General features: G+C 64.1%; 3 non-coding genes across 3 annotated transcripts; all 3 read left to right on the top strand.

The window, feature by feature from the left end:
• The first annotated feature begins 1,960 nt into the window (after nucleotides 1-1,960).
• On the top strand, nucleotides 1,961-2,079 carry LOC113835146. The gene has a single exon (XR_003484446.1). It is a non-coding gene; the product is annotated as a 5S ribosomal RNA (ribosomal RNA).
• A 2,615-nt stretch (nucleotides 2,080-4,694) lies between these two features.
• LOC113835148 lies at nucleotides 4,695-4,813 on the top strand. Its single transcript, XR_003484451.1, has one exon. It is a non-coding gene; the product is annotated as a 5S ribosomal RNA (ribosomal RNA).
• Nucleotides 4,814-7,415: 2,602 nt separating this feature from the next.
• LOC113835149 lies at nucleotides 7,416-7,534 on the top strand. Its single transcript, XR_003484452.1, has one exon. It is a non-coding gene; the product is annotated as a 5S ribosomal RNA (ribosomal RNA).
• The last annotated feature ends 251 nt before the right edge of the window (nucleotides 7,535-7,785 follow it).

Raw genomic sequence — 7,785 nt, 5'->3', positions numbered from 1 at the left:
AAGAGCATGGAACCTCCAGGTTAGGCGCTGTCCCACGAAGCCGGGGGTGCTTCTATGAGGGCGACTGGTCAGCCAGAGCCGAGAGAGGTCTGTGCTGTGCTTTTCACATGCCACCCAAGGCGTCCTTATGTCAGTCCGGCTGCACAAAGGTCGCGCTCAGAGCCAGCGGTGGCGGGGGAAGGAAGAGGCGGGCGGCCCATGGCTCTTCGTTGATGGAGGGAGCGGTGGCTGGGTGGCCGCGTGGCCCTGGGGGAGGAACTCAGGATGCATGGCCCAAGATCATTCTGGCCCGAGACGTGCCACCGCCGGCACCGTCCACGGGCAGTAGACGCCAAGAACCAGGTTCCAGGTTCCAGGTTCCAGGTTCCAGGTTCCAGGTTCCCGGGACCCATCGAAGCAGGAGCATCTTCCAAGCTGGCCAGCCTGCTCTTCTCCCTTCTCATTCTCCCTGTTCCCGCGGGCGGCTCAACGCTTGGCACCGAGGAATGGATGCAATGATCAGTGCAGGTATGGATGGCACCTCTAGAGCGTGGATGGATGGAGGTGGGAGTGGGGCCTGGGGGGTGGGGGAAGAACTGGGAGCCCAGGAGCCGGCATTCCAAGTTATCCAACCTGGCAACACACGCAACTCACATGCACATTCCCACCAACACACAGGAAAGGAAACGCGCAGGTAGGCACGCACGCACACTGCACGCTCGCGCAAAAACAAACACACACACACACACACACACACACACACACACACACGCACACAGGCACGCAAGCACGCATCAGGGACACACACACAAACACACACCCTCTAACCTGCTCCCAGCCACCCGGTCTTCCTGGATTCTCCGGGAGGATGGAAATGTGGTGAGGAGAGAGGGGAGCACTAGGAGGATGATGTGGATGAAAATGAGGATAAGGAGGAGGACCAGAGAAAGGACAAGGGGAGGAGGAAGGGGGAGGAGAGGGAGAGGGAGAGGAAAAGGAGGATGGGGTGACGAGGAGGAGGAGGAAGAGGAGGAGGAGGAGGAGAACGAGGACGAGGAGGAGGAGGAGGAGGAGGAGAACGAGGAGGAGGATTTCCAGGAGCAGGAGCCAACAGTTCCCCAGGGGTGCCCCGAGGGTGAGAGATGACCGCCCGGCCGAGCGAGAACCCGATCCGTCAAGGCACCTCTGGCAGAGCACGGGCGGGACAGTGTCTACCCTGTCTGGGAGGATGGCACAAGCGATCCGGCAGCCTTGCCTGCGCCTCCCTGGGCACCTCCACTGGAAGCCAGTGGGAGACGCTCCGGGAAAAGAAAGCGGCAAAGCGCAGCCCGCAGCAGCCCGTGCTGGGCCTCGACACCCTCCTCCCACCCCCACCCGCACCCCTGACCCTGAAGTCCTCGCGACCCCGACCCCCAAGCCCGATCCACCAGGGACAGAAATGGCCTGCAGGTCAGAGGAGGGCTCCAAAAGCTCCGGACTGCCCAAAGGCAAGGCGCTAAAGCTGGCTGGCTACCTGGCAACAGCCCACCGGTGGGGCGAGTCGGGGTCCAAAGCCAGCCACTGCCCTGGAAAGCCCCCGAGGCGTCCAAGCCGACACCCGTGGATTCCCCACCCGGGGAGCGAGAGGCGCGAGCACACCGGACCCACCCACCCACCCACCCACCCACCCGAGGCGGAGGGAAATGGAGGCCAGCAAACCTGGCGGGGGCACGGGAGAGAAGGGAGAGGAGGTCGGGATGTGGGCGTGGGGTGTGGGAAAGGCTGGCAAGTGCTGGCCGTGGGCCCCTGCTCCGGGGCAGGGCAGAGGGCTGAGGACGGGCTGGGTGACAGGCGGGCGGGCTGGCGGGCGCGCTGTCGCGTCTGGGTGAGGTTGGAGCCGGGCTCAGGGTCGCAGGGTGGTGGTCTGGGCTCGGCTGGGCTCGGTGGCAGGCGGGCGAGCGCAGCAGCAGGCTCTTGGGGCGGCGCGGCGACGGCCTCCCTCGTCTACGGCCATACCACCCTGAACGCGCCCGATCTCGTCTGATCTCGGAAGCTAAGCAGGGTCGGGCCTGGTTAGTACTTGGATGGGAGACCGCCTGGGAATACCGGGTGCTGTAGGCTTTTTTTTGGTTTGTTTTTGTTTTTTTTTTTTTGGCCTGGCTCCCTTTTGGCTCTTCTGGGCCTTCGAGGCCGGCGGGCCGAGGCCCAGCCCAGGCCAGGCCACCCCCATCCGCACCCCGGAAGGAGCCCCTCCATCACACCACGCCAACTACAACACTCCCCACCCCGACAAGGTCCCAAATTCACCCACCGTGGGTCAGAGCCCTCAGGCCGACAGGAAACCCACGAGGAGGGGAGACACCCGAGTGAGTGGGGATCCCAGGACCACCCAAGCTAAGAATCGGATGCTACAGGCTGTCTGCGCATCCGCGTGCTTGTGTGTCTGTCTGTCTGTCTGTCTGTGTCTGTGTCTGTGTAGGCACGGAGCCCCTTGTGTGCATGCTTGAGTGTGTTTCTGCGCGCCTGTGTGTAGGCCCACTCGGGTGGCAGCGCACACGCACTGGTGCCCTCTGGTGCTCCCACAGGGCTGGTGGGTGCGGGTGGCTGTGCGAGTCCCGGGTGGGATGGGATGCCAGATATCCACAGTTGGTGGCTTCTTGAGCCCAACCTCCGAGGGGCCAGGGCCTGGGCGCAGGGATGGAGTGAGTAGAGGTGGTGGCCAAGCACCGTGGTCCAAGATGGGTCTGGAGTCAAGAGCATGGAACCTCCAGGTTAGGCGCTGTCCCACGAAGCCGGGGGTGCTTCTATGAGGGCGACTGGTCAGCCAGAGCCGAGAGAGGTCTGTGCTGTGCTTTTCACATGCCACCCAAGGCGTCCTTATGTCAGTCCGGCTGCACAAAGGTCGCGCTCAGAGCCAGCGGTGGCGGGGGAAGGAAGAGGCGGGCGGCCCATGGCTCTTCGTTGATGGAGGGAGCGGTGGCTGGGTGGCCGCGTGGCCCTGGGGGAGGAACTCAGGATGCATGGCCCAAGATCATTCTGGCCCGAGACGTGCCACCGCCGGCACCGTCCACGGGCAGTAGACGCCAAGAACCAGGTTCCAGGTTCCAGGTTCCAGGTTCCAGGTTCCAGGTTCCCGGGACCCATCGAAGCAGGAGCATCTTCCAAGCTGGCCAGCCTGCCCTTCTCCCTTCTCATTCTCCCTGTTCCCGCGGGCGGCTCAACGCTTGGCACCGAGGAATGGATGCAATGATCAGTGCAGGTATGGATGGCACCTCTAGAGCGTGGATGGATGGAGGTGGGAGTGGGGCCTGGGGGGTGGGGGAAGAACTGGGAGCCCAGGAGCCGGCATTCCAAGTTATCCAACCTGGCAACACACGCAACTCACATGCACATTCCCACCAACACACAGGAAAGGAAACGCGCAGGTAGGCACGCACGCACACTGCACGCTCGCGCAAAAACAAAACACACACACACACACACACACACACACACACACACACACGCACACAGGCACGCAAGCACGCATCAGGGACACACACACAAACACACACCCTCTAACCTGCTCCCAGCCACCCGGTCTTCCTGGATTCTCCGGGAGGATGGAAATGTGGTGAGGAGAGAGGGGAGCACTAGGAGGATGATGTGGATGAAAATGAGGATAAGGAGGAGGACCAGAGAAAGGACAAGGGGAGGAGGAAGGGGGAGGAGAGGGAGAGGGAGAGGAAAAGGAGGATGGGGTGACGAGGAGGAGGAGGAAGAGGAGGAGGAGGAGGAGAACGAGGACGAGGAGGAGGAGGAGGAGGAGGAGGAGGAGGAGGAGGAGGAGGAGAACGAGGAGGAGGATTTCCAGGAGCAGGAGCCAACAGTTCCCCAGGGGTGCCCCGAGGGTGAGAGATGACCGCCCGGCCGAGCGAGAACCCGATCCGTCAAGGCACCTCTGGCAGAGCACGGGCGGGACAGTGTCTACCCTGTCTGGGAGGATGGCACAAGCGATCCGGCAGCCTTGCCTGCGCCTCCCTGGGCACCTCCACTGGAAGCCAGTGGGAGACGCTCCGGGAAAAGAAAGCGGCAAAGCGCAGCCCGCAGCAGCCCGTGCTGGGCCTCGACACCCTCCTCCCACCCCCACCCGCACCCCTGACCCTGAAGTCCTCGCGACCCCGACCCCCAAGCCCGATCCACCAGGGACAGAAATGGCCTGCAGGTCAGAGGAGGGCTCCAAAAGCTCCGGACTGCCCAAAGGCAAGGCGCTAAAGCTGGCTGGCTACCTGGCAACAGCCCACCGGTGGGGCGAGTCGGGGTCCAAAGCCAGCCACTGCCCTGGAAAGCCCCCGAGGCGTCCAAGCCGACACCCGTGGATTCCCCACCCGGGGAGCGAGAGGCGCGAGCACACCGGACCCACCCACCCACCCACCCACCCACCCGAGGCGGAGGGAAATGGAGGCCAGCAAACCTGGCGGGGGCACGGGAGAGAAGGGAGAGGAGGTCGGGATGTGGGCGTGGGGTGTGGGAAAGGCTGGCAAGTGCTGGCCGTGGGCCCCTGCTCCGGGGCAGGGCAGAGGGCTGAGGACGGGCTGGGTGACAGGCGGGCGGGCTGGCGGGCGCGCTGTCGCGTCTGGGTGAGGTTGGAGCCGGGCTCAGGGTCGCAGGGTGGTGGTCTGGGCTCGGCTGGGCTCGGTGGCAGGCGGGCGAGCGCAGCAGCAGGCTCTTGGGGCGGCGCGGCGCCGGCCTCCCTCGTCTACGGCCATACCACCCTGAACGCGCCCGATCTCGTCTGATCTCGGAAGCTAAGCAGGGTCGGGCCTGGTTAGTACTTGGATGGGAGACCGCCTGGGAATACCGGGTGCTGTAGGCTTTTTTTTGGTTTGTTTTTGTTTTTTTTTTTTGGCCTGGCTCCCTTTTGGCTCTTCTGGGCCTTCGAGGCCGGCGGGCCGAGGCCCAGCCCAGGCCAGGCCACCCCCATCCGCACCCCGGAAGGAGCCCCTCCATCACACCACGCCAACTACAACACTCCCCACCCCGACAAGGTCCCAAATTCACCCACCGTGGGTCAGAGCCCTCAGGCCGACAGGAAACCCACGAGGAGGGGAGACACCCGAGTGAGTGGGGATCCCAGGACCACCCAAGCTAAGAATCGGATGCTACAGGCTGTCTGCGCATCCGCGTGCTTGTGTGTCTGTCTGTCTGTCTGTCTGTGTCTGTGTCTGTGTAGGCACGGAGCCCCTTGTGTGCATGCTTGAGTGTGTTTCTGCGCGCCTGTGTGTAGGCCCACTCGGGTGGCAGCGCACACGCACTGGTGCCCTCTGGTGCTCCCACAGGGCTGGTGGGTGCGGGTGGCTGTGCGAGTCCCGGGTGGGATGGGATGCCAGATATCCACAGTTGGTGGCTTCTTGAGCCCAACCTCCGAGGGGCCAGGGCCTGGGCGCAGGGATGGAGTGAGTAGAGGTGGTGGCCAAGCACCGTGGTCCAAGATGGGTCTGGAGTCAAGAGCATGGAACCTCCAGGTTAGGCGCTGTCCCACGAAGCCGGGGGTGCTTCTATGAGGGCGACTGGTCAGCCAGAGCCGAGAGAGGTCTGTGCTGTGCTTTTCACATGCCACCCAAGGCGTCCTTATGTCAGTCCGGCTGCACAAAGGTCGCGCTCAGAGCCAGCGGTGGCGGGGGAAGGAAGAGGCGGGCGGCCCATGGCTCTTCGTTGATGGAGGGAGCGGTGGCTGGGTGGCCGCGTGGCCCTGGGGGAGGAACTCAGGATGCATGGCCCAAGATCATTCTGGCCCGAGACGTGCCACCGCCGGCACCGTCCACGGGCAGTAGACGCCAAGAACCAGGTTCCAGGTTCCAGGTTCCAGGTTCCAGGTTCCAGGTTCCCGGGACCCATCGAAGCAGGAGCATCTTCCAAGCTGGCCAGCCTGCCCTTCTCCCTTCTCATTCTCCCTGTTCCCGCGGGCGGCTCAACGCTTGGCACCGAGGAATGGATGCAATGATCAGTGCAGGTATGGATGGCACCTCTAGAGCGTGGATGGATGGAGGTGGGAGTGGGGCCTGGGGGGTGGGGGAAGAACTGGGAGCCCAGGAGCCGGCATTCCAAGTTATCCAACCTGGCAACACACGCAACTCACATGCACATTCCCACCAACACACAGGAAAGGAAACGCGCAGGTAGGCACGCACGCACACTGCACGCTCGCGCAAAAACAAAACACACACACACACACACACACACACACACACACACACACGCACACAGGCACGCAAGCACGCATCAGGGACACACACACAAACACACACCCTCTAACCTGCTCCCAGCCACCCGGTCTTCCTGGATTCTCCGGGAGGATGGAAATGTGGTGAGGAGAGAGGGGAGCACTAGGAGGATGATGTGGATGAAAATGAGGATAAGGAGGAGGACCAGAGAAAGGACAAGGGGAGGAGGAAGGGGGAGGAGAGGGAGAGGGAGAGGAAAAGGAGGATGGGGTGACGAGGAGGAGGAGGAAGAGGAGGAGGAGGAGGAGAACGAGGACGAGGAGGAGGAGGAGGAGGAGGAGGAGGAGGAGAACGAGGAGGAGGATTTCCAGGAGCAGGAGCCAACAGTTCCCCAGGGGTGCCCCGAGGGTGAGAGATGACCGCCCGGCCGAGCGAGAACCCGATCCGTCAAGGCACCTCTGGCAGAGCACGGGCGGGACAGTGTCTACCCTGTCTGGGAGGATGGCACAAGCGATCCGGCAGCCTTGCCTGCGCCTCCCTGGGCACCTCCACTGGAAGCCAGTGGGAGACGCTCCGGGAAAAGAAAGCGGCAAAGCGCAGCCCGCAGCAGCCCGTGCTGGGCCTCGACACCCTCCTCCCACCCCCACCCGCACCCCTGACCCTGAAGTCCTCGCGACCCCGACCCCCAAGCCCGATCCACCAGGGACAGAAATGGCCTGCAGGTCAGAGGAGGGCTCCAAAAGCTCCGGACTGCCCAAAGGCAAGGCGCTAAAGCTGGCTGGCTACCTGGCAACAGCCCACCGGTGGGGCGAGTCGGGGTCCAAAGCCAGCCACTGCCCTGGAAAGCCCCCGAGGCGTCCAAGCCGACACCCGTGGATTCCCCACCCGGGGAGCGAGAGGCGCGAGCACACCGGACCCACCCACCCACCCACCCACCCACCCGAGGCGGAGGGAAATGGAGGCCAGCAAACCTGGCGGGGGCACGGGAGAGAAGGGAGAGGAGGTCGGGATGTGGGCGTGGGGTGTGGGAAAGGCTGGCAAGTGCTGGCCGTGGGCCCCTGCTCCGGGGCAGGGCAGAGGGCTGAGGACGGGCTGGGTGACAGGCGGGCGGGCTGGCGGGCGCGCTGTCGCGTCTGGGTGAGGTTGGAGCCGGGCTCAGGGTCGCAGGGTGGTGGTCTGGGCTCGGCTGGGCTCGGTGGCAGGCGGGCGAGCGCAGCAGCAGGCTCTTGGGGCGGCGCGGCGCCGGCCTCCCTCGTCTACGGCCATACCACCCTGAACGCGCCCGATCTCGTCTGATCTCGGAAGCTAAGCAGGGTCGGGCCTGGTTAGTACTTGGATGGGAGACCGCCTGGGAATACCGGGTGCTGTAGGCTTTTTTTTGGTTTGTTTTTGTTTTTTTTTTTTTGGCCTGGCTCCCTTTTGGCTCTTCTGGGCCTTCGAGGCCGGCGGGCCGAGGCCCAGCCCAGGCCAGGCCACCCCCATCCGCACCCCGGAAGGAGCCCCTCCATCACACCACGCCAACTACAACACTCCCCACCCCGACAAGGTCCCAAATTCACCCACCGTGGGTCAGAGCCCTCAGGCCGACAGGAAACCCACGAGGAGGGGAGACACCCGAGTGAGT

Source organism: Cricetulus griseus, chromosome 3 (genome assembly GCF_003668045.3).
Source record: "Cricetulus griseus strain 17A/GY chromosome 3, alternate assembly CriGri-PICRH-1.0, whole genome shotgun sequence".
NCBI lineage: Eukaryota > Metazoa > Chordata > Mammalia > Rodentia > Cricetidae > Cricetulus > Cricetulus griseus.
The sequence above is the reverse complement of the archived record's forward strand: the minus strand, read 5'-3'. Positions and strand labels throughout refer to the sequence as shown.